Source organism: Zalophus californianus, chromosome 2 (assembly GCF_009762305.2).
Source record: "Zalophus californianus isolate mZalCal1 chromosome 2, mZalCal1.pri.v2, whole genome shotgun sequence".
Classification (NCBI taxonomy): Eukaryota; Metazoa; Chordata; class Mammalia; order Carnivora; family Otariidae; genus Zalophus; species Zalophus californianus.
The window spans coordinates 124,417,695-124,444,009 of record NC_045596.1 but is presented as its reverse complement, the minus strand read 5'-3'; positions in this window follow the sequence as shown (position 1 = coordinate 124,444,009).

Here is a 26,315-nt window from a genome sequence, read left to right as displayed (position 1 = left end):
GAATAGGAGGCATCAGTATGAACTCAGTTTTTAATAGATGAATTGATAAATAGTGATGATGATGATAAATCGATAGGTGTTAGATGGATGGGTGATAGATGACAGATAGATTGGATAGATAGATGGATAGATGACAGATGGATAGATAGATGATAGATGGATAGGTGATAGATGATAGATAGATAGATAGATGATAAATAGATGATAGATAGATGATAGATTGATAGATGATAGATAGATTGATAGATGATGATGATGATAGATAGATAGATAGATAGATAGATAGATAGATAGATGATAGTTTTTCAGCTCTGTCTACTTAAAAGGAACTAGGACTAATGACACCAGTAGCAATGAGTATATCTAGTACTTGTATCTGGCTTCTAATTAATAGTGACATCTGCACTAAAGAGGGCCAGGGATCCATGAGAAAAGGCTGATTACAGAGCTGGAGCAGGGAAAGTATAAAATGATCCTGAAACATCTTATACAGAAATCTAGAAAGTGGTCATAGAATGATGGTAATGTATTAAAAGGACACCAAATTTTAATTTCTGCTTCTACTTTCACCCTAATATCAAAAACAAGTCAAATAACCTACAAAGTCATAGGTTTTTTTCATAAACTAATCAGATAGCTGAGGATGAAATAAATCAAAATAAAATCTAGAAAGTGACAAGCCCCTTATAAAAAAAGGTCCTATAACCTTTACCATCTTTTATAGGAAAATGGGAATAAGAAGAAGCCACCATTAATAGGTTTCAGGAGAAACTAATGAACTTTGTAAGAATTTTAAAGACTAAATAACTGTTGATGTGATGTTCAGAATTCTGAAGAGTGCTATGCACAAAGAGAATCTATACCTGGTGTACTCATCAGATCTTCCATCACTAAATGCTCATGCAAAATATTCTGAGTAGAACAAGAGAGTTGAGATAGAACCCCTGCAACACAGGCACTCACTGAATGCTGAGAGTAGGGGAGGAGAACTGAGAAAGACCCTCCAAGCCACCACAGACTCTCATTACATACTTCTCAGAGGTTTTCCACAACTGGAGGAAGAGAGACATCATTGAGGAGCAGGTGCCCAGAACCTGAGAGTCTCTTTCAGCTCTTCTGCCCTATCTGTCAGACATACCATGCTAAATCCCTTACAGGTACTCTGAGCATTCACTACTACAATTCTCTGCAGTACAAAGACAAGGGCAAGTCAGGAGAGCAGAAAGAGATCTCTTCAAACACAAAAGGCCAGGAGGCAAAACATGATGGCAAGGTGAACCCCTTAACAAAATAAAAAGCTGGAATCCAGTTTATAAAGCAGAATGAGAGTCCAGTTGGTTTAGAAAGCTAAGTTTGTTTGTATGAAGAGTGATTGCTCTGCCAAAGGTAAAGTACTGACTCACCCTTGAATCATTAATCTGATGGTATACTAAATCTAATTAAAACAACAGTAAATTCCATCTCAGCTCAACTATGGTTTAGATGGACTTCTGACAGAATAAAAGCTGCTCCCTTTCCTGAGCAAATATATTATTTACTTCAGTCTTTACTGTGTCTTGTTTGCTTGTTTGTTTGGTCTGGGGTTTCATTGTTGTTTTTTTGTTTTAGTATGCACAATGTCTGCACACATCAAAAATTAAAAAACACATGAAGAAAAAAAATGTAAATGAAATATAAGCAGACTCAAAATGTCCCAGAGGTTAAAATGATAAGACAGAGACTTTAAAATAACTAAAAGAATATATTGGAAAAGGTACATAAGTAAATGGATGGGTAATTTTAGCACATAAATATACATTATTACAAAAGAAGAGCCAAATGAAATTGCCAGAAATGAAATATATGATATCTGAGATGAAAAACTCACACATTGGCTTGTCAACAGACTGGAAACATCAGCAAAAACATTAAATAAACTTGAAAACAGGTCAATAGAAATCATCTAAATATTAGCACAAAAATGTGATCTAATAAGCTAAATTATATCTGATTAGAATCCTATAATGTGAATTAAAATTTTATTAATTACAAAGGGAAAAATATAACATTATAGTAAAGAAAGCTAGAAGCTTAATCAAATGATCAAAGCTAACATTATCAATATTGGGATAAACCAATATCATGTGCCAACTGAAATGTTACACAGAAGGACACAATACAACTTCAATGATACATCTACCCCCTAAAAATGCATAATCTGAATCTAATTATAAGGAAACATTACACAAACTGAAGTTGAAAGACATTCTATAACACAAGTCACTTGTACTCTTCAAAAATTTTAAGATCAAGAAAGGTAAAGGAAGGCTGAGGAGCCCTTCCATATTTAAAGAGACATTACAACTAAATGCAATAAATGGTTCTGGATTGGATCCTAGACAAGGAAAAATATCCATGAAGGACATAATTGATGTAATTGATAAAAATTCATTATGGACTGTGTATTAGATTACAATATATATCAATGCTAAATTTTCTGGTTTTGTTACTTGGACTATGACTGTGTAGAAAAATGTCTGTATTTTTTAGGAAATCTGCAGTAACTAAGGATCAAGGGTGACAATGTTTAAAATTTACTCTCAAATGGTACTCTGTCCATAAGTATATATAATATATGACACATACACACATATGCCCATGCAAAGAATAACTAAGCAAATGAAGCAAAATGTAGATAATTGGTGAATCTGGGAAAAGTATGATCATTGGAGATACTTTTCATATGCTTGAAATTATATCAAAATACAAATTTACCCCCAGTGAACATCTTTAAAATGAAATGATACTGCCAGAGTATACTATGCTCCTTGAAGAATGGTTACAGAGCAGGCAGGGGGATGTTGTAGTCAGGCAAGCAACTTAGCATTTCACTGGGGATCAAGGATAATGTGTCAGTTCTGTGCAGATTCTGAAATTACTCAAGCTTAGAACCATGGGACTTTAAGACAGGAACGTTGGCACCCCTAACCTACCTCTTACCTTTTACAGACAAGGAAACTAAAGTTAGATGTGGAGCTCAAGCTTCACTGAAGAAGAAGACACAAGCCTTCTGATTCTCAGTCTTCATTTCTTCATTCATTCTTTATTCATTCATTATACTACCTTCTCAAGAATTTTAGGGCTTCCATAGCAGCCTTGCCATAGCATAGTTTCTTTGTCTTCAAGCCACTCAAATCTTTTGCCCTTAATCTGAGCAATCACAATTTGTCATACCTGAGGTATGCATTTGCTTAATGTCATGGTATTTCTTATAAAGGGCGGTCCATGTTTCATGAGGAGTTCCAAGGAATATGAGGACTTTGCTGACTCCTGGGGGCAGCATAACTCTTTATCACCTTTTCCTCCCCCTCTGGTTACCTCTTCCAAGTGGAGATTCATCTTAATTACTGTCCCTCCTATTTTTATTGACCAGCTGTTGAGATTTATTGAACACTCAATGTTTACTCGTCACTACCCTATCACATTGATAATGACTTATTACAGTAATCGTCCCTTTTCCCTGGGGAATATGTTCCAAGATCCCCAGTAAATGTCTGATATGGAGGAAAGCACCAAACCCTACATATACTATGTTTTCCCTACACATGCATATCTATGATAAAGCTTAATTTATAAATTAGGCACAGTAAGAAATTAACTAATAAAATGCAACAATTATAACAATATACTATAATAAAAGTTATGTGAATGTGGCCTCTCTCTCTCAAAATATCTTATTATACTACACTCATCTTTCTGTGATGATGTGAGATGATAAAATGACTATGTGATTAGATAAAGTAAGGTAAATGAGGCAGGCATAATGACATAGCATTAGGCTACTATTGACCATCCAATATGTCCAAAGGAGGATCATCTGCTTCTGAAACACAACTGACTCCAGCTAACTGAAACTGTGGAAAGTGAAACTGCAGATGAGGGGGTACTACTGTGCTCCCAATTTAGTTATTCCCTGATTAAGCACTCTTGAACTAAATAAGGTTATGGTATATGTATGGAGAAGAGTAGGAAAAGTTGGCGCTTCTTTTTCCAAGAAAGGCATTCAGTAATACGTAACTTATGTGATTCTTCTGGTGGATGTGCCAAGCAATAAAGGAGAAATTTTGCATTCCAATCCCATGTTGACCTACAGCTGGGTGGGTTATATTCTATGGCCACAGGGTAAGCCCTAAGCCTCATAACCATATTGTAATAAAAAATCAACAGAAATTCCACCTTCCTTAGGAAAGTATTTTATACCAATGATCTTACTGGAAACCTGATAATCTCTTCTTCCTTTGTGAAGACAGTTTGGCCCAAGTTGCAATCACTACTTTGACCATTAGTCCTAATAGCAGCAGTGTTTTCTTAGTGCATTGTATATAATCTTAACATCTGTCTCTTAAACAATGATACAGCATCTTTGCAGTCACCCAGACACAAAGGGGTCTGAAAAAAGAAGGCTTTCTTTTTTGAAAAACATTGCACCTCTCAAGTCCCCCTCACTCTTGCCAGTCCTATATCATCAGTAACCATGCCTTTTGCTATTTTTTTAATTGTTTCTTACAATTTCCTCTAACATTTAGTTCCCACTGAGAGCTCTTTGGTATAGGACTACTATCACTTGAACTTGGAAGAAGAAAATGGCCTTAATGTAATTGAATGAGCTGGTATTCAAAGAAAAAGCAGGAAGGAAACATTGAACAAGAAATCAATAGGATTTCCATATATATCTGACTCTATATAAAGATAGAGTCAGACATTTCCAACCACAAGTGGCACAAGGTAGAGCTGACCATTTGCTCTTTATATCCTGTAATGTTTTTAGCAGAATCTTTTATATAATCCCAATAACAGATATTCTCAATAACATTTCTTAACTAAATAACTTCTATAATGTACGTATAGAAGTGGCACCACTCAGCTTTTATTAGAACTACAAAAAGAAACCATTTCATTATATTCTGCTCAGCACACTCTTTCTACCTCTCAAATGGACACAAACAAACATAAACACACACACGCACACACAGAGTGATGTGTAAAAATCAAGGACTTTGGTATCAGACAAACTTGATTTCAAATCCAGTTCTGTCCTTATCATATCTGTGACCTTGAGAAAGTTACTTAATCTCTGCAAGGCTTAGCTTCCTTGTCTGTAAACAAGATTAGTTGAGATACTGTGAAATTCACTTGCAAAAGTTAGGTATTATCCTACTTCTCTTAATATGTTCCTTTAGAATAAATCATAATACAGTACTTATTCATATTTATACACATTCATACATATTCAATTATTCCCTCAAAATGTTAGTATGTTTTCATATGCCCCACAAAATATCTTCTACAGCTTCCCAGAAGCTAGTAATACATTAAACACATAACAACATGGATATAGTTTCTATGAAGTAAGATTGTGCTACTATCCTCAAATAATATCTCAATTTTTAACCATGGCTGTCTGTACACTTGGGAAAAGTGTTATGCTCAAGGTTTTTCATGCACTCACCCTTTAAATCACTTGATATATATCCCAGCGACCCAGGAACAAATTAACTCCTTAGGCTAATATACTACATTTAGTGTGTTGGAGAAACCTCAACATTTATTCATGGGATGTACTCAGGGCTTCACAAAGTCACTTTGGAAGACCATTCTTATTCTAGAAAACTATAAAAAAATGATGAGAGAAGAAATTTCCCAGGATCATTCTGCCCCTAATATGCTTCATCTCTCAAAGTAGTTAAGGGTACAATATCTGGAGTCAGAATGCCTGAATTCAAAACCTAGCTCTGCTATTTACTTTCTCAATGACTTTGAGGTGTATTTAGCTTCTCAGTGCCTTAGTTCTCTCACCTGCAAAAGTGGGGATAATTATAGAATCTAACTCAGGTGTATTTTAAGATTAAATTAACTAATATATTTAAAGTGCAGAGTCCATGCTTTGTACACTAGAAACCACCATCAAAAGGTATGGCAGACTTGGTGAAGGTTATGAGAAAGACCAGGGTTTTCCTGAAAAAACTTAAAATCCTAGCCCACCATTGACTCAAAGCACAGGGTGGTCATTTCTTAGCTCAAGAAATTTGGGTGTTGAAAGCGGGCCCAAAATGGCATCATAGAAAGACCCTGAAATCACCTCCTCCCACAGACACACTAAATTTTCATATAGAGTAAACCCTCCTGAAGAACTGAGGGTCAACTGAACAGTTTTTGTACAACAAAGGTGAAAGGGACCACATAGAAAACAGCAAGAGAGACAGAGACACAATAACAATAGGAAGTCCATATTTGGCTCTACAAACTACAATAGGAAGGGATAGCACTGAGGGGCCCACATACAGATTCACCTGAATCTGTATGGGCAAACTAGACTATAAGTGAACAAAACCCATTTAATAACCCTAAAGTGTCCACCTAACAGTGAAGGAACTGCTGAAACTCTCTACAGGGTCATAGGTGCTGGAGGATGCCATTATTTACATTTCCCATCCACCTTGACAGCACAGACAGGAGCAAGGTCCCTAGCCCATACCAGATCCAGCCAGCCTCCCAATACACCCCACACCTGTGACTGCCTCAGGTGTAGCTCTCCCTCCATGGCTGTCCTGACATGGCACCCATAGGATACACACAGCCTCCACCCACAACAGCCTCAGCTATTTTGCCAAGGTGGCCCAGATATAAAGCACCCCAGGACACCACAGACGATGCCCAATCCAGTTCTAGGCATCCCACCAGAGTGCCTCTGCGTGGAATGCCCTAGATCATGCCTGCCTCAGCACTATACATCCCACCTGTGTGGCCCACGGCAGAGCACCTCAGTATCACCTAGCCCATACTCACTTCAGCTCCGTCCATCCCATCAGGACGACCCTGGTGCAGAGTGCCCAGTGATCCCTAGCCCACAACTATGCCAACTCCAGACAAAGCCTCCAGGCACACATAGTCTACACAGGGGACCTCCTACATCAGGCCACACCTTCAAGACTGGAAGAGATAGATTTGCCTAATTCATAGAAAAATCACTAGAAGTCAAACAAAATAAGGAGAAAGAGGAAAGTGATCCAAATGAAGGAATATAATGAAACTTTAGAAAAAGAACTAACTGAAAGGGTTCAAATAGTGATAAAAATATTCACTGAACTTGAGAGAAGAGTAGATGAACTCAGTAACAACTTCAACAAAGAAATAAGATATATAAAAAAAAAGAACTACTCATAACTGAAGAATATAATAACTGAAATGAAAAATTACACCAGAGGGAATCCAGGATCAGTGATCTGGAATACAGGGTAATGGAAAGTACCCAAGCTGAACAATGAAAAGAAAAAAAGAACTAAAAAATGAGGATAGGTTAAGGGACTTCAAGGCCAAAATTGAACATACTAACATTTGCATTATAGGGATGCCAAAAGAAGAGAGAAAGAAAGGGGCAGAAAACTTATTTGAAAAAATAACAGCTGAAAATTTTCCTAAACTGGAGAAGGAAACATTCAGGTCAAGGAAACACAGAGGATCCCAAACAAGAGGAACCCAAAGAAGTCCACACTAAGATACATAACAATTAAAATGTCAACAATTCCAGAGGAGCAAGATGGCGGAGGAGTAGGAGACCTAAATTTCTTCTGGTCCCAGGAATTCAGCTAGATAGGGATCAAACCATTCTGAACACCTATGAACTCAACAGGAGATCAAAGAAATGAATAGCAGCAACTCTCTGAACAGAAAAGCGACCACTTTCTGGAAGGTAGGACGTGCAGAGAAGTGAATCCAAGGCGATATTTGGGAAGATAGACCACGGGGGGAGAGAGCCTCCTCAGCCAGCTAACCACAAGTGATAGAGCAGTGGAGCACAAAATCAGAACTTTTAGAAGTCTGCTCCCCTGAGGGATGTCACTCCAGTGGCTAAGTGGGGGGTGGAACCCTCGCTGGGACAGTGTGGTCTCAGGACCCTCGGGGTCACAGAAAGACCGGGGGTGACTGAGTGCAGCAGAGCTCCCACGTATCCGAGCAGGGAAGCCAGCTGCAAAGACGGAGCCAAGAAGTGGGCTTTCAGCTCGGGGTTGCCTTGTGATCCGCGGCACAGGCAGGCCACTTCTCTTCCAGCAGGGACCCAACAAATGGCAGATCCAGGGAGACTCCCCTTCTTCCCCTGGGAGGAGTGGTGCGGGAGCTCACTACAGGGATCTGCTGGGTTTGGAGACTCCACATGGGGTCGTGTGCCAGAGATAGAAACACTTGGTCTTTGGCTGGGTGAGCATGGAGTGCAGCCGGAGACCAGGGAGACAGGAGTGATTGACTGCTTTTCTCTGGGGGCACACTGAGGAGTGGGGCACTGACTTCTCAGCTCCTACAAGGCAGAGATTGGGAGGCCACGATTTTCAATCTCATCCTCCAAAACTTACTGAAAACTTGCAGGAAACAAAAGCTACCAAGAGCAAACCCAAGCAGATTACTTAGCCTGGACCAGCAAGGGCAGGGCAATTCCAACTCAGGCAAAGATGTTTGAGAACCACAGAAACAGCCACGCCCCCCTCCCCCTGAAGATCAGTGAGAAAAGCCAGCTAAGACCAAGTTTAATGATCAATGAGGATGCAGAACTCCAGCGCTAGGGGAATACTGCACAATAGAATTCATGGCTGTTTTTTCCCCTGATTCTTTAGTCCTTCAGAATTAACTTTTTTAATTTTCTTTTTTTGTGTTTTCTCTTTTGTTTTAATTTTTCTTTTTCCCTTTTTCAGCCAACATCTTATCAAACCCTTTTTAAAAAATCTTTTTGATTTTTCATTTTTAGAGTCATATTCTATCCCTTCATTGTAGTTAACCTTATTTTTGGTATATATATAAGTTGTTCACTCTTTAAAATTTTGAGATACAGTTTCTTCTAACAGACAAAATATACCCTAAATCTCTAGTGTATAGCTTTGTTCTAGTCTCCTGCCTGATCACATTCTCTCCCTTTTTTTTTTAATTTCTCTTCTTTCTTTTTTCAACCAACTTCTTATCTTTTCAATTCCTTTTATAAAATCTTTTATAATTTTCATCTTTACACTCATATTCCATCCCTTCATCGTATTTACCCTTATTTTTGTACATATATAAGTTTTTCTTTCTTTAAAATTTTGGCAGGCAGTTTCTTCTAACAGACCAAAATACGCCCAAAATCTAGTGTGTGGCACTAGTCTATTTACCAGTCTGATTATATTTGATCATATTCTTTTTTTTTAAAGGTTTTTCTTTTTCTTTCTTTTTTTTCTTTTTCTTTTTCTTTGTTTCCCTCTTTTCTCCCGGTTTCAGGTCTCTTCTGATTTGTTTAGCGTATATTTTTCAGGGGTCTTTGTTACCGTGTTAGCATTTTGTTCTCTCATTCATCTATTCTCCTCTGGACAAAATGACAAGATGGAAAAAATCACCTCAAAAAAAAGAACAATAGGCAGTACCGACTGCCAGGGACCTAATAAATACAGACATTAGTAAGATGCCAGAACTAGCGATTTTAAAGATACTAGCTGGGCTTGAAAAAAAGCATGGAAGATATTAGAGAAACACTGTCTGGAGAAATAACAGAACTAAAATCTAACCAAGCCGAAATCAAAAAAGCTATTAATGAGGTACAATAAAAAATGGAGGCTCTAACTGCTAGGATAAATGAGGCAGAAGAGAAAATTAGTGATATAGAAGACGAAATGATGGAAAATAAAGAAGCTGAGAAAAAGAGAGATAAACAACTACTGGATCATGAGGACAGAATTTGAGAAATAAGTGATACCATAAGATGAAACAATATTAGAATAATTGGGACCCCAAAAGAAGAAGACAGAAATAGAGGAGCAGAAGGTATATTGGAGCAAATTATACCAGAGAACTTCCTTAATTTGTGGAAAGAAACAGGCATCAAAATCAAGGAGGCACAGAGAAAACCCTCAAAATCGATAAAAATACATCAACACCCCAACATCTCATAGTAAAACTTACGAGTCTCAGAGACAAAGAGAAAATCCTGAAAGCAGCTCAGGAGAAGAGATCTGTAACCTACAATGGTAAAACACTAGAAGGGCAACAGACCTATCCACAAAGACCTGGCGGGCCAGAAAGGACTGGCATGATATAGTCAGAGCACTAAATGAGAAAAATATGCAGCCAAGAATAATATACCCAGCTAAGCTGTCATTGAAAATAGAAGGAGAGATAAAAAGCTTCCAGGACAAACAAAAACTAAAAGAATTTGTGAACATGAAACCAGCCTCACAAGAAATATTGAAAGGGGTCCTCTAAGCAAAGAGAGAGCCTAAAAATAACATAGGCCAGAAAGGAACACAGACAATATACAGTAACAGTCACCTTACAAGCAATACAATGACACTAGGGCGCCTGAGTGGCTCAGTTGGTTAAGCGACTGCCTTCGGCTCAGGTCATGATCCTGGAGTCCCAGGATCGAGTCCCGCATCGGGCTCCCTGCTCAACAGGGAGTCTGCTTCTCTCTCTGACCCTCCTACCTCTCATGCTCTCTGTCTCTCATTCTTTCTCTGTCAAATAAATAAATAAAAATCTTCAAAAAAAAAGGTTCTAGAAAATACATTTAAAAAAAAATACAATGACACTAAATTCATATCTTTCAATAAGTACCCTGAATGTAAATGAGCTAAATTCCCCAATCAAAAGACACAGGGTATCAGATTGGATAAAAACAAGACCCATTGATGGCTGTCTGCAAAAGACTCATTTTAGACCCAAAGACACCTCTAGATTGGAAGTGAGGGGGTGGAAAACAATTTACCATGCAAATGGATATCCACAGAAAGCTGGGGTGGCAATCCTTGTATGAGATAAATTAGATTTTAAACCAAGGACTATAATAAGAGATGAGGAAGGACAATATATCCTACTTAAAGGGTCTATCCAACAAGAAGATCTAACAATTCTAAATATCTATGCCCCGAACATGGGAGCAGCCAATTATATAAGTCAATTAATAACAAAATCAAAGAAACACATTGAAACAATACAATAATAGTAGGGGATTTTAACACCCCCCTCACTGAAACGGACAGATCACCTAAGCAAAAGATCAACAAGGAAATAAAGACTTTAAATGACACACTGGACCAAATGGACTTCACAGACATATTCAGAACATTCCAACCCAAAGCAACAGATTACACATTCTCTCCAGTGCCCATGGAAAATTCTCCAGAACAGATCACATCTTAGGTCACAAATCAGGTCTCAACCAGTACCAAAAGACTGGGATCATTCCCTGCATATTTTCAGACCACAATGCTTTGAAACTAGAACTCAATCACAAGAGGAAAGTCAGAAAGAACTCAAATACGTGGAAGCTAAAGAGCATCCTACTAAAGAATGAATGGGCCAATCGGGAAATTAAAGAAAAATTTAAAAAATTCATAGAAACAAATGAAAATGAAAACAAAACTGTTCAAAATCTTTGGAATGCACCACAGGCAGTCCTGAGAGGAAAGTATATAGCAATACAAGTCTTTCTCAAGAAACAAGAAAGGTCTCAAATACACAAGCTAACCCTACACCTAAAGGAGCTGGAGAGAGAACAGCAAATAAAGGCTAACCCCAGCAGGAGAAGAGAAATAATAAAGATCAGAGCAGAAATCAATGAACTAGAAACCAAAAGAACAGTAGAACAGATCAACAAAACTAGGAGCTGGTTCTTAGAAAGAATTAATAAGATTGATAAACCCCTGGCCAGACTATCAAAAAGAAAAGAGAAAGGACCCAAATAAATAAAATCATGAATAAAAGAGGAGAAATCACAACCAACACCAAAGAAATACAAACAATTCTAAGAACATATGAGCAACTCTATGCCGGCAAATTAGATAACATGGAAGAAATGGATGCATTCCTAGAGATGTATCAACTACCAAAACTGAACCAGGAAGAAATAGAAAACCTGAACAGACCCATAACCACTGAGGAAATTGAAGCAGTCATCAAAAATCTCCCAACATACAAGAGCCCAGGGCCAGATGGCTTCCCAGGGGAATTCTACCAAACATTTAAAGAAGAATTAATACCTATTCTTCTGAAACTGTTCCAAAAACTAGAAATGGAAGGAAAACTCCCAAACTCATTTTATGAGGCCACCATTACCTTGATCCCAAAACCAGACAAAGACCCCATCAAAAAGGAGAATTACAGACCAATATCCTTGATGAACATGGATGCAAAAATTCTCACGAAAATACTTACCAGTAGGATCCAACAGTACCTCAAAAGGATTATTCACCACAACCAAGTGGGATTTATTTTTGGGCTGCAAGGTTGGTTCAACATCTGCCAATCAATCAATGTGATCCAATACATTAATAAAAGAAAGAACAAGAATCATATGATCCTCTCAATAGATGCAGAAAAAGCATTTGAAAAACTACAGCATCCTTTCTTGATTAAAACTCTTCAGAGTGTGGGGATAGAGGGTACTTGCCTTAATATCATAAAAGCCATCTATGAAAAATAGATTAAAAAGAATATCATTCTCAATGGGGAAAAACTGAGAGCTTTCCCCCTAAGGTCAGGAACACAGCAGGGATGTCCGTTATCACCACTGCTATTCAACATAGTACTAGAAGTCCTAGCCACAGCAATCAGACAACAAAAAGAAATCAAAGGCACCCAAATTGGTAAAGAAAAAGTCAAACTCTCACTCTTTGCAGATGATATGATATTTATGTAGAAAACGCAAAAGACTCCACCCCAAAACTGCTAGAACTCATACACGAATTCAGTAAAGTGGCAGTATATAAAATCAATGCACAGAAATCAGTGGCATTCCTATACACCAACAACAAGACAGAAGAAAGAGAAATTAAACATTTGATCCCATTTACAATTGCACCCAAAACCATAAGACACTTAGGAATAAATCTAACCAAAGAGGCAAAGAATCTGTTCTCAGAAAACTATAAAATAGTTATGAATGGAAATTGAGGAAGACACAAAGAAATGGAAAAATGTTCCATGCTCATGGATTGGAAGAACAAATATTGTGAAGATGTCACTGCTCCCTAGAGCAATGTACACATTCAATGCAATCCCTATCAAGTACCATCCACTTTTTTCAAAGAAATGGAACAAATAATCCTAAAATTTGTATGGAACAAGAAAAGACCCCGAATAGCCAGAGGAATGTTGAAAAGGAAAAGCAAAGCTGGTGGCATCACAATTCTGGACTTCCAGCTCTATTACAAATCTGTCATCATCAAGACAGTATAATACTGGCACAAAAACAGACACATAGATTAATGGACCAGAATAGAGAGCCCAGAAATGGACCCTCAACTTTATGGTCAACTCATCTTTGACAAAGCAGGAAAAAATGTCCAAGGGAAAAAAGACAGTCTCTTCAACAAATGGTGTTGGGATAATTCATCAGCCATGTGCAGAAGAATGAATCTGGACCATTTCCTCACACCACACACAAAAATAGACTCAAAATGGTTGAAAGACCTAAATGTGAGATAGGAGTCCATCAATACAGGCAGCAACCTCTTTGACCTCAGCTGCAGCAACTTCTTCCTAGAAACATCACCAAAGGCAAGGGAAGCAAGGGCAAAAATGAACTATTGGGACTTCATCAAGATAAAAAGCTTTTGCATAACAAAGGAGATAGTCAACAAAACCAAAAGACAGCCGACAGAATGGGAGAAGATATTTGCAAATGACGTATCAGATAAAGGGCTAGTATCCAAAATCTCTAAACAACTTATCAAACTCAACACCCAAAGAACAAATGATCCAATCAAGAAATGGGCAGAAGACATGAACAGACATTTTTCCAAAGAAGACATCCAAATGGCCAACAGACACATGAAAAAGTGCTCAACATCGCTCTGCATCAGGGAAGTCCAAATCAAAACCTCAATGAGATACCACCTCACACAGTCAGAATGGCTAAAATTAACAAGTCAGGAAATGATAGATGTTCATGAGGATGTGGAGAAAGGGGAACCCTCCTACACTGTTGGTGGCAGTGCAAGCTGATGCAGCCACTCTGGAAAATGATATGGAGGTTCCTCAAAAAGTTGAAAATAAAGCTACCTTATGACCCAGCAATTGCACTACTGGGTATTTACCCCAAAGATACAACTGTAGTGATCCGATGGGGTATGTGCACCTCAATGTTTAGAGCAGCAACGTCCACAATAGCCAAACTATGGAAAGAGGCAAGATGTCCATCAACAGATGAATGGATAAAGAAGATGTGGTATATATATAAAATGGAATATTATTCAGCCAGCAGGAAAAAAACCAAAATATTGCCATTTGCAACCATGTGGATGGAACTAGAGGGTATTATGCTATGCGAAATAAGTCAATCAGGGAGAGACATGTATCATATGATGTCACTGATATGAGGAATTCTTAATGTCACAAAACAAACTGAGGGTTGCTGGAATGTTGGGGGTGGGAGGGATGGGTGGCTTGGTGCTAGGCATTGGGGAGAGGATCATAGGGGAAGGGAGGGAAAAATGAAACAAGACGAAACCAGAGAGGGACACAAAATATAAGGGACTCTCAATCTCAGGAAACAAACTGAGGATTGCTGGAGTGGAGGGGGTTGAGAGGGATGGGGTGGCTGGGTGATGGACACTGGGGAGGGTATGTGCTATGGTGAGCACTGTGAATTGGGTAAGACTGATGAATCACAGACCTGTACCTCTGAAACAAATAATACATTATATGTTAAAAAAAAAAAAGTGTAGCCAATCCACAGACCCTTTGTATGTAATTAAGCCTATTATTAAGTCATATTCATATCAAATATTGTTTGACTGAAGTGGAAAATGTTTTGTGTGAAATGTGTAGAGTGGGAAGGTCTTCCAAACTATAGGAAAAGTCATCACTATCATCTTGTAAGGGTCTTTCTTCTCATTACCCCAGTCACCAGCTATTCCTTTCCAGAGAAACACATTGCCTTTTCTCTTATTTTACCTTTCTTTCCCAAAAATTCCTTGGCTGCAAACATGGCTCAATGAGTAGACACAGTCAACAACAGTCAAATGGCCAATAATCCATCTTCAAAGAACCTGATCACTGACATATGAGAAAACAGTTACAAAATTAATGAGGAAGCCATTTCTCCATAATCTATTGCCCTCTTTGCATAATAAACAGAGTTTGGATCTGTTTACCAAGTTTGTAGCCTTCCAAGAGCCTATTCAAATGCCCAACTAGAGTGAATAAAGGCTTTCTTTCTGTCTTAAAAAAAATAAATAAAATAAAGTAAAATAAAATAAAATAAAATAAAATAAAATGTCAAAAATTAAAGATAAAGAGAGAACCTTAAAAGAAGCAAGATAAAAGCAACTAGTTACACACTAGGGAAACCCCATTAGGCTCTCAGCTGAATATCCAGCAGAAACTTTGCAGGTCAGAGAGAGTGGCATGATATATTCAAGGTGCTAAAAGGAAAAAACCTACAACCAAGAATACGCTATCTAGCAAGGTTATCATTCAAAACTGAAGGAGAGATAAAGTTTCCCAGATGAACAAAAGTTAAAGGAGTTCATCATCACTAACCCAGCCTTAAAAAAAATGTTAAAGGGACTTATTTAAAAAAGAAAAATAGACCATAGTAAAAAGTAAGAAAATTATGAAAGGAAAAATTTTCACTGAAAAAGTAAATGTATAGTGAAAGTAGTAGATCAATCACTAGTAAAGCTAGTATGAAGGTTGGGGAGCCTGGGTGGCTCAATCAGTTGAGCGTCTGACTCTTGATTTTGGCTCAGGTCATGATCCCAGGATCATGAGATCAAGCCCTGTGTCAGATTCTGCACTTAGTGGAGAGTCTTCTTGAGATTCTCTTTCCCTCTCCCTCTGCCCCTCCTCCTGCTCACATGTTCTCTCTCTCTTTAAAACAAATAAATAATTTTTTTAAAAAGCTAGTATGAAGGTTAAAAGACAAAAATAGTAAAATCAATTATATCTCAGAAATTAGTTTAGGATACACAAAATAAAATGATATATATATGACATCATATACATAAAACATGGAGAAGGATAAGAAAAAACCTAGTGCTTTTAGAATGTGTTCAAACTTAAGTGACCATCAACTTAGTATAGATTCACAGAATGTTATATTTGAACCTCATGGCAACCATAAACCAAAAACCTATAATAGGTACACAAAATATAAAAAGAAAAGAATCCAAGCATAACAGTGAAGAAAGTCATCAATCACAAGGGAAGAAAGCAAAATAAGAAGAAAAACAGAAAAGAACTACAAAAGCAACCAGAAAACAATCAACAAAATGTCAATAAGTATAGATATATATCTATCAACAATTACTTTAAATGTAAATGATCTAAATGCTTCAATCAAAAGACATAGGGTGACTGAATGGGTTAAAATAAAAGACCCATCTATATGCTATCTATAGGAGACTCACTTCAGACCTAAAAACACATATAAACTAAAAGTGAAGGGATAGAAAAGGATATTTCATGCAAATGGTGATTAAGAAAAAAGCTGGGTATGGGGTGCCTGGGTGGCTCAGTCGTTTCGCATCTGCCTTCGGCTTGGGTCATGATCCCAGAGTCCTGGGATCGAGCCCCACATCAGGCTCCCTGCTCTGCGGGAAGCCTGCTTCTCCCTCTCCCATTCCCCCTGCTTGTGTTCCCTCTCTCGCTGTGTCTCTCTCCTGTCAAATAAATAAATAAAATCTTAAAAAAAAAAAAAGCTGAGTAGCAATATTTATATCAGACAAAGTGAGCTTTTAAACAGAGATTGAGGGATTTACATAATGATAAAGGGATCGATCCAACAAGAGAGTACAAAATTGTAAATATGCATGCATACAACATGGTCGCACCTAAATATAGAAAGCAAATATTAGCAGACATAAAGGGAGAAACTGACAGTATTACGATAACAATAGGGGACCTTAACACTTGACTTATGTTAATGGATAGAACATTCAGATAGAAAACCAATAAGAAAATAGTGGCTTTGAATGACACATCATACCAGACAGACTTAACAAATATATACAGAAGACTCCATCCAAAGACAGTAGAATACACATTCTTTTAAGTGCACAGTATAGATCATGTGTTAGACTACAAAAACTGTCCAATAAATTTAAGAAGATTGAAATAGCATTCACTTTTTCTGACCACAATGGTATGAAACTAGAAATCAATTATAAGATAAAAACTGGATAAAACACAAATGCATGGAGACTAAACAACTTATTACTAAGCAACCAAAGTTTAATCAAAGAGAAAATAAAAAAATACATGGAGACAAATGAAAATGGAAACACAATGTTCCAAAACCTACGGGACGCAGCAAAAGCAGGTCTATGAGGGAAGCTTACAGTAGTACAGGCCTACCTTAAGAACCAAGAAAAATCTTAAATCAACAACCTAACTATACCTAAAGGAACTAGAAAAAGAAGAATAAAACCCAAAATCAGTAGAATGATGGAAATAATAAAGATCAAAGCAGAAATAAATAAAATACAGACTAAAAAATTTAGAAAAGATCAATAAAACTAAACGCTCATTCTTTGAAAAGATAAATAAAATCAATAAATCCATAGCCAGACTCATCAAGAAAAAAGAGAAAAAGGACCCAAATAAATAAAATCAGATATGAGAGAAGTTACAACTGACACCACAGAAATATAAAATATCATAAAGGACCATTATGAACAATTATATGACAACAAATTGGAAAATATAGAAAAAATGGATAAATTCCTAAAAGCACACAACCTTCCAATACTGAATCATGATGAAATAAAAAATCTGAATCAGCCACGCAGAAGCAATGAAATTGAATCAGTAATTTAAAAACACCCAAAAATTAAAAGTTCAGGACCACATGGCTTCACAGATGAATTTTTACAATCATTTAAAGAAGAGTTAGTACCTGTTCTTCTCAAATTATTCCAAAAACTTAAAGAGGAAGGAATACTCCAAACTCATTTTATGAGGCCAGCATCACCCTAATACCAAAACCATACAGACACCACAAAAAAAGAAAACTACAGGCCAATATCCCTGATGAATATAGATGCAAAACCCTCAACCAAACATTAGCAAATTAAATTCAACAATATAGTAGAAGTATTATACACCATGATCAAGTGGGATTTATCCCAGGGATGCAACAATGGTTCAACATCCACAAATCAGTCAATGTAATTAACCACATTAACAAAAGAAAGGATAAAAATCCTATGATCATCTCAAGATACAGAAAAAGCATTTGAAAAAATTCAACATCCATTTATACTAAAAACTCTCAACAAAGTGGGTATAAAAGAAGTGTACCACAATATAATAAAGGCTATAATAACAAATCCAGAGCCAACATTATACTCAATGGTGACAAACTGAAAGCTTTTTTTTCTAAGATTAGGAACAAGACAAAAATGGCTACCCTTACCACTTTTATCAACATAGTATTGGAAATCCCAGCCAGAGAATCAAGCAAGAAAGAGAAATAAAAATCATCCAAATTGGAAAGGAAAAGTAAAACTGTCACATGATACCATATATAGAAAACCCTAAAAAAATAGTTTTTTTACCAAAAAACTATGACAACTAAAAAAGATAAATTCCATAAAATTCCAGGATATGAAATTAACATTCAGAAATCAGTTGGATTTACATACACTAATAATGAGCTATCAGAAAGGGAAATTAAGAAAACAATCCCGTTTATAACTCACACAAAAAGAATAAAATATCTAGGAATAAATTTAACCAAAGGGGGACCTATATCCTGAAAACTATAAGACCTGATGAAAAAAATTGAAGATGACACAAATAAATGGAAAAATATACCATGTTTATGGACTGAAAGAATTAACATTGTTAAGATATCATACTATCCAAAGTAATCTACAGATTAAATGCAATCCTCATCAAAATACCAATGGCATTTTTCACAGAATTGGAGCAAATAATCCTAAAATTTGTATGGAACCACAAAAGACCCAGAATAACCAAACCAATCTTGAGAAGAACAGAGCTGGAGGTATCATGTTCCCTGATCTCAAACTATACTAAAAAGTCATAGTAATCAAAACAATATGGTATAGGGCTCCTGAGTGGCTCAGTTGGTTAAGCGACTGCTTTCGGCTCAGGTCATGATCCTGGAGTCCTGGGATCGAGTCCCGCATCGGGCTCCCTACTCGGCGGGGAGTCTGCTTCTCCCTCTGACCCTCTTCCCTCTCGTGCTCTCCATCTCTCATTCTCTCTCTTTCAAATAAATAAATAAAATCTTAAAAAAAAACCAATATGGTATAATCATGACAATAGACAAATAGATCAATGGATTAGAATAGATAGCCCAGAAATGAACCCAGACATATATATGGTCAATTAATCTATGACACAGGAGGCAAAACTATATAATGAGGAAGAGACAGTCTGTTTAACAAATGGTGTTGCAGAAACTGGACAGCTATGTGCAAAAGAATGAAACTGGATCACTATCTTATGTCATATACAGAAATAAATTCAAAATGGATTAAAGTCTTGAATATAACACCTGAAACCATAAAACTCCTAAAACAAACAAAAAAACCTAGGGAGTAAGCTCTTTGACACTGGTCTTAGTAATATTTTTTTGAACCACTCTCCTCAGGCAAGGACAAAAAAAGCAAAAATAAGTAAATAAATATATATATATATTTAAAAAGCATTTGCACAGCAAAATTAATATTTATTTATTAAAAAAGCATTTACATAGGAAAATAAATCAACAACAAAATGAAAAGGCAACCTACTGAGTGGGAGAAAGTATTTGCAAATCAGAATTTCAATTAGGGATTAATATCCAAAATATATAAGGAATTTACATAACTTAATATAAAAGAAAACTCAAACAACCCAGGTTCTCCAGGGGAGGGGGGTGGGGGGATGGGTTAGCCTAGTGATGGGTATTAAAAAGGGCACGTTCTGCATGGAGCACTGGGTGTCATATGCAAACAATGAATCATGGAACACTACATCAAAACTAATGATGTAATATATGGTGATTAACATAACATAATAAAATAAAATTTAAAAAAATGGATAGAGGACTTGAATATACATTTTTCCAAAGAGTAAGTACAGACGACCAATAGGCATATGAAAAAACACTCAACATCACTAATCATGAGGGAAATGCACATCCAAAACCACCATGGGATATCACCTCACACTGGTCAGATTGGCTATTATCAAAAAGATAAAAAAGAGCAAATGTTGGTGAGGATGTGAAGAAAAATGTTGGTGGGAATGAAAATTGGTGTAGCCACTATAGAAAATTATGAAATTTCCTCAAAAAGTTAAAAATAAAACTACCATACTATCAAACAATTCCACTTCTCAGTATTTATTTAAAGGATGTGAAGAGAACTGTTGGTGGGAATGTAAATTGGTTTAGCCACTATAGAAAATTATGAAATTTCCTCAAAAAGTTAAAAATAAAACTACCACAATATCAAACAACTCCACTTCTCAGTATTTATTTAAAGAGTCTGAAGAGATATCAGAACCCCTATGTTTATTGCAGCATTATTTACAATAGCCAAGATAAGGAAACAACCTAAGCATCCATAGATGAATGGATAAGAAAAATGGTGTACACACACACACATACACTCACACTGAAAAATTACTCAGCCAAAAAAGGAATGAAATCTTATCATTTGCAACAACATGGATGGACCTGAAAGGTATTATGCTAAGTGAAATAAGTCCTACAGAAAAAGACAAATAACACATAATTTCACTTATATGGGGAATTTAAAAAACAAAACAAACAAAACAAAACAGGAACAGATTCATAGATACTAGAAACAAACTGTTGATTACCAGAGTGGGGAAGGAGAGGGGGACAGGCAAAATAGGTGAAGGAGATTAATGTGTACAAACTTACAGTTATAAAGTAAATAAATCATGGGGTTGTACAGTGTAGGGAGTATAGTCAGTAATATTGTAATAACTTTGTATGGTGACAGATGGTAACTAGACTTATCATAGAGATCATTTCTAAATGTATAAAAATACAAACTCACTATGATATATGCCTGATATTAATAGGATATTATATGTCAATTATACTTCAATAAAAAAAGAAAGAAATAGACTCCATTAGAATAAAGATGTAAAAAGAACATCTAAATCATCAGTAACTGACACAGTGAATAAGGTCTAGCCAAAGTGGTTAATTGGGGGAAAGAAGGGGCAAAAGCTTAATAAAAAACACACAAACATGTTCAAAAGAAGATACCATCCTTTGTTATTAGAAAAAGGGTTTGGGTGTGGGAATAGAAAATCCCCAAAGCCCACTTGTACATTTTTGTTGTTTTACTCCAGGGCAAAGGAACCCCTTAATTTAATGTGGTCCAACTGACAGATACCAAACAATACATATGAAAAGGAAGAGGCTTTATCTTTGGAAGAAAATATGGATAACAAGAATTAGACAAAGAAGATTGGGGAAAGGAAGTGACCATATCCTTCTTTGAAGGCAAGTGTCCCCTTTTATTTCATTGAGTCGCATTGGAGGAAAACCCTGTAAAAACTTTAATGAAGCAATGAAACTCATTTTGAAACTTCTTGTATATGTTTTGTTCTTCTCACAGAGCGGCTCACAACCACATCAGTATATATATATAAAAAAAAAGAAACCCATAACTGACCTGTGATTTCTTATTAAACATTTACCTTAGCAAACACATATAAAACAGTCAAATATAATAGGAACTTTCAACTTCACAATCTATCTAGTACACAAATGATAATCCTAAACTGCTAAATGGGCAAGGAACCAAAGTGGAGGTGTTCCCTGAGCCTTTGAAATCAAATGTCCCCTTGTATTAAAATGCTTTAAGAGTGTAAACTGGCAGTGATCTATGCATCTCCTGAGAGCACTCCCTCTTTACTTTGTCTTCCAGGTCTATGTAGATCGCTGGCCCTGCTTTAACTCCCAGGTCTATGCTTCTACCAAAGCCATGCTTTTGGAGGACACAGTGTTTCCCACCCAGCTTCTCTTCTTGCTGCAAAGTGCAGCTTCAGTTCTATTTCTTCTACAACTCTCCTTATATAATTGAATGGCAATGACATACATATTTCAAACAAGCTAACAAAGGCAGGAACTTTTAGCTGTCATCACCAAAAAGATGACCCATGGGAGAAATTACTATTGTATATTTGTCTACCATGAGGACAGAGGCTACGTTTTTCTCTCAGCTCTACAAAGAAGGTATTACAGCACCGAAGAGTCCACAACACGAGATGATAATTTTATATTTCATTTGATAATAGGAATTTAAAAAGAAAAATAGATGGAGAATGGGGAAATTGGATACTCAATTTATTAAAAATGGGAGAGATGGGGTGCCCTGGGTGGAACAGTCAGTTAAGCATCCAATTCTTGGTTTTGGCTCAGGTCGTGATCTCAGGGTCATGAGATCGAGCCCCCAGTCAGGTTTCGTGCTCAGCAGGGAATCTGCCTAAGTCTCTATCCCTCTGCCCCTTCCTGTCATGCTCACTCTCTCTCTCTAAAATAAATAAATAAATACTTTTAAAAATTGGAAAGGTGATATACATATATATACACATATACACACATATATCATATGATAGACATGTAATAAGCCATATATATGTACACATGTCTTAGCTTTCCAACTATAATAGCTTATAGTTTGTCATTTAATTTTCATACCACAAAACCTCAATTACATTTCTAAGTCTATTTTGTGTTTATAGTTTAGCATTTTTATTTCTCTAAAAGTTATCTTGATCATTGTTTTATTGTGCAAGTTCAAGTACTAAGTATCCCCAAATAGGCATTGGTGGATACTTTCCGCACTCTTGTAGTTCTCCTCTCTATGCAGCCCTGTTGGTGTAATGTTACAAATACCTCTCATGCTTATTTATTTTTCTGCTGGTTCTTATCCTGTTCTAAACTCACTTCTATTTTCTTTCTCATTCAGAAAATGAGATTGTCCTTCCCTGGTTACTGAGTACTCCAGATGAGAAATAAGATTTGGACTGGAAAAATATGGGTTATACACTGGGATTCATGGATTTTCCTCTGTAAAACCTAAGATCTCCAGGCCAAACACAAAAGGTCTTTATTTCCCAAATTTTATAAGAACTTTTTCTTGATTTTATATTCTGTTTATATTTTCAAGACCCAATAGTTGTAGCTCTCTTTGTCAAGCTCCATGATACAATTGACTATTATTTCCATCATCTACTTAAATTGTTTTGTGAAAGTGTCATGACATTTCAAGTATCCAATGTTAGCTATTGATTTAGGGGGAATTTCTGGCATTTTTTTTTCCTTAGCGGCTCATTAACAAGTCAAATTTACAAACTAATTCCATTGAATTTACCACACTTTTATCTTGGGAATTAACAGTTCTTTTCATTTGAGAAACCATTTCTTCTAGCTACTTGGCAATTGTGGTTATTGCTGTGTCCAGTGAAACACCATTAAACTAAGAAAGTATGTTTCTATCTCTAAATTAAAATTCCAAAAAAACCCATAAAAAACAAACATAGAAACAAAGATAATAGAAATAAGAAATCCAAAACTTTTTTTTTCCTTTCCTTTCTATATTCTGCTAAAGTTTCTCATTGTTCACAATACCATCTACAGCATTGGCAATTCTTCATGGGCTAACTTGTTACTAGTCAGATGCTATACTTGGTTTTCGAAAGAAGTAGGCAATGGAGAAAGCCACTGGATTTCTCTTTCAAAATGGTCTCAGGACTGTGGCCATGGTCAGCATAAGACCAACCATCTGAAAATGGCAGCTATCTTGAGGCCAGATTCACCTGAATATTCTCCCACAAGGTCTAGTCATTAACAAGTGTCATTTACTTAGATGAGGAAGAAAAGTGCAAAAGGGATTCTGCAGCATGTGAACTGTCAATCCCTTTACTTCATCTGACATATTTGCTCCATTTTAGGCTTCTTGGCCTGACCAGAAACATGAACCAGTGTTTGATTTTTTCCAGTTTCTTGCGCCCTTAATTTTTGAGAGTTCAAAAGACCAATGAACCTGTTCTCTGTTTATGATCTTGTTCTTATCAACTGCATTCAGGAGAATAAAATTTCAAATTTCCCGTAGTATCAGTACTCCCTTGGCAAGTAAAGTTGCACACTGAAGAAATATATTAGGCAAATCTGATGGTGGAAAATTTTCTAAAAATAAAGATAATCTCCCAGTTACTAGAAAATGGACCATTTTGGTTTGATAAGGTTTCATGACATAGACCTTATAAATTCTATATGAAAGAACCTATAGAAGAGGCCACTAATCAAGATCAAGAACTAATTTCATTAGAAGGAGGTAGGGTAGAAAGAACAGTCATTTACAGAAGAAGGGCCTAATTAATGCCATTTGAGACATGGCACTCCATGTGTGTGTGTGAAACCACAGGATAATAGAATAGTGAATTATGGCACTAGAATAGTCCTTGAGTTCCTCTAGTCTCAACCTACTTAGGTAGGTTATATGACTAACTAAGGAGTTATATGACTCTTTTTTAGCTATGTTTGGCAACTTTCAAATCAACTTTGATTATCTCTATTATTTTCTATCTCACAGCAAAATATACTTTCCCTATTCTTACAATTAATTTATGTTTAAGGGTTTTCTGAAGAAAGTCATAAAAATAATCAACCCACTTAGCTGAATGTTGTACCTTTCTTCTAAAGAACCCAAAAGATTTTTCTTCCCATTTTTCCTTAAACAAATGATGGAATTTAATATATGAGGAAAAGGTATTATTATTCTTATTTTATAAATACAGAATGAAGGCCCAAAGAGATCAAATAAAAATCATGCCATCCTTCCTCTCAGAAAATGAATCTTCTCATTTAAAGCTATATGTGCCCTTTGAGTATCTTCCTCAGTGTCATGAGTTTGCAGTGAGTTTATAGTGAATTTCATAGCTATACTAACAACCTCAGCCCTGCCTAATTCTCCTTGGATCCTTTGGACCTACTCTGATGTGCTATATTATATACATACATATATACATAGACACACATAGAAATGGCCTTTTGGGATTTGTACCAGTGGGTTCATACTGACCAGTTTCATTAGTGTTCTCATTTTGAGCATTACAAATCCACATAATGACTGGCAAGGATTAAAAGTCAGTCTGTGATCATGAAGAGAGCAAAGCTCACTGGCCCACACTGAGATCAAATGAATAAACTTAGTCTCATTAATGTCCTTACTAATGAAGCTAACCAGTTGTCCTAAGACAGAAGCCCAGTAAAAGGTAAATTCGACACTTCTACTATCTAACTGGCAGGTCCTGACTTTACAAACAATACCATAAAATACACATTGTGATTACCACCAACAATTACTATATTTTGTGAATCATTAATTTCAAGACCTCTATCTTTAAACAAAATTAATTTATATTTTATTACAAATCTGCTACTTATAATTCTACTCATTGATCTATTTCAAACTGAATTTCCCTGATTTGAGGACTTTCACTCTATAGACAATGGTAACTGAGACATTTAGAGAAGGTAAAGTACTTACTCAAAGTCATACTTTAATAAAGTGGTAAGCTTTAATTTAAATACATTTCAGTATGATTTAAGTTAAAGTTTTAATTTTAGCCCTTATAAAATTTACTTCACAGGTAATTAGCAAATGCTAATGAACGATTACTATATGTTAAGCTCAGGCTAAGCTCGAAGTAATTTTATTATCTTATTAGCGTTTCACAACAACCCCATGAAGAAGTTATTAAGAGATTTTTCCCATTTTATAGATGAGAAAAAACAGGAACTTAGAGTTAAAGATACAATTTAGTCCATACCTATAACTAAATCTTGCCTTATGCCTAGAAAATTAGGTGGTCACCTACACACTTTAAGGGCACTATTTATAGGCACATACTCACACACACCCCTGTCTTACATGGGCATGCTACCCATCATTAGAAAGTAAGTCCTTTGAGCTAAAGCATCATGTCTTCAGTAATCATTGCTAAAATATAAACAATTCTAAAACAGGTAACACCCTATCTCAGGTCAGGTATGCCAAAAGCAGACCCTGACAAGGATTCATGTGGAAGACCTGCATACATTTCAGGGGATATCAGTAAGCGGGGGAGGAAAGCAAAAGAGGAACAGAGAGGAGGCCAAATATGCTCTAGCCTGATTCAACAGGGAAACCCTGAAAAATAGGCTTGCCTCAGTATTGTCTCTGATCCAAAGTGACAAATTTGGGCTTTCATAATCCTACACTCCTCAGCTGTTCTTTAAAGTCTACTCCGGAAGGATTAAATCCCTAGATTCTTAT